Source organism: Malurus melanocephalus, unplaced genomic scaffold (genome assembly GCF_030028575.1).
Source record: "Malurus melanocephalus ecotype Western Australia unplaced genomic scaffold, MMel_1.1 scaffold_266, whole genome shotgun sequence".
Classification (NCBI taxonomy): Eukaryota; Metazoa; Chordata; class Aves; order Passeriformes; family Maluridae; genus Malurus; species Malurus melanocephalus.
Window position 1 is genome coordinate 918,558 of NW_026623498.1, and position 1,202 is coordinate 919,759.

The 1,202-nt window shown below is 42.2% G+C and overlaps 1 protein-coding gene across 1 annotated transcript in view; it reads left to right on the forward strand.

The window, feature by feature from the left end:
* The window catches only part of LOC130579308 (arginine-glutamic acid dipeptide repeats protein-like), a 157,160-nt gene that overhangs the window by 102,199 nt on the left and 53,759 nt on the right, over positions 1–1,202 (forward strand). The window lies entirely within an intron of this gene.

Below are 1,202 nucleotides of genomic sequence, written 5' to 3' on the forward strand. Positions count from 1 at the left end.
AATTGGTGACAGCTGAACCCCATTTTGGGGTCACCATTTTGGGGTCACATCTTTGGCAGCAGCTTCCTTTCAATTCTCAAATCTCAAATCTCAGAATTGAGGGCTGAGCTCGGGGTGGTGATCCCAATCTGTGTTTGTTTTGGGGTCTGCTCAGCTCAGGGCCACCAGCAGGAACTGGGATTTGCTGAGCTGCCCCTAAGCCAGCCCTTAGGCCCTGTTCAGCCCAGCCAGGCTGAGTTTTCTCTGAGTTAAGCTGTTCCCTGTGCTGCTGGAGCTCTGACTCTGTCTCAGCACTCTGCAATTGTCAGAGCTGTTCCCAACATCCTTCCCACAAACTCCAATTTCTGTTAAGGTCAATAATCATGAAAGAGGTTTTGCAATTGGAATTTCTTTCCCCTTATCTATAATAAAAGCCTAATGCAGAAAATCCATTTAACTTCACTGCTTCTCTATCAGCTTTAATTACTGCCTTTAATCGCTTGGCAGCCCGAGGAATCTGCAGTTGCACTTGTGGAGTTCTCATTTCTGAAATTAGATTAGTCCCAAAATATTTTGGTTTTGTTCTTTTGGTTTCTTTTCTCTTTGTGTTTCCAGTGCATGTCTGTTTTAGAAAATGCTTTCCTTGTCCACTTTGAATTTTTCTAGAAAAGAGTTTCCTTATAAATAATGGCTCTGTCAGGGATATTTTAAGAAACTTTGACTTATTTCTGGGACCCTGTTTTCCTGACTTTAAACAGTTTAGATAGGTCACTTGTTGTCCTGCCTCAATGGCATCTTTTTTATCTTTCAGTTTTCAAAGGGATCAGATTTAGCTGCTAAATGATTTGTGAGCCTCTTAACCTGCACTAAGTTGTGTCTTTGTTTAGAAATTATCATATGCAACCCMGAAGATGAATGTAAAAGCAAATGGTGTGGTGTGATTCCGTATTATGGGAATCCAATAAACCTGGGAGTAGCACTTCACATAAATCAGTGCTGACAGGCTCCTTTGCTGCTGTTTTATTTATGTAATAACAGGTGCTGTGAGCCCCCGAATGATTTATTGTTAATTACAGCAGATAGAAATGAAGATCATGGAAGGCTCAGTGCCACATGAGCCATCTCACACTTGTATTTACACCTCAGCTCATTGCAGGAATTCCAGGGGAATTCAGCTCCCCTTCCTTTCTTTGGCTCTTGGGCTTTGCTGCCACGTTTGTCAC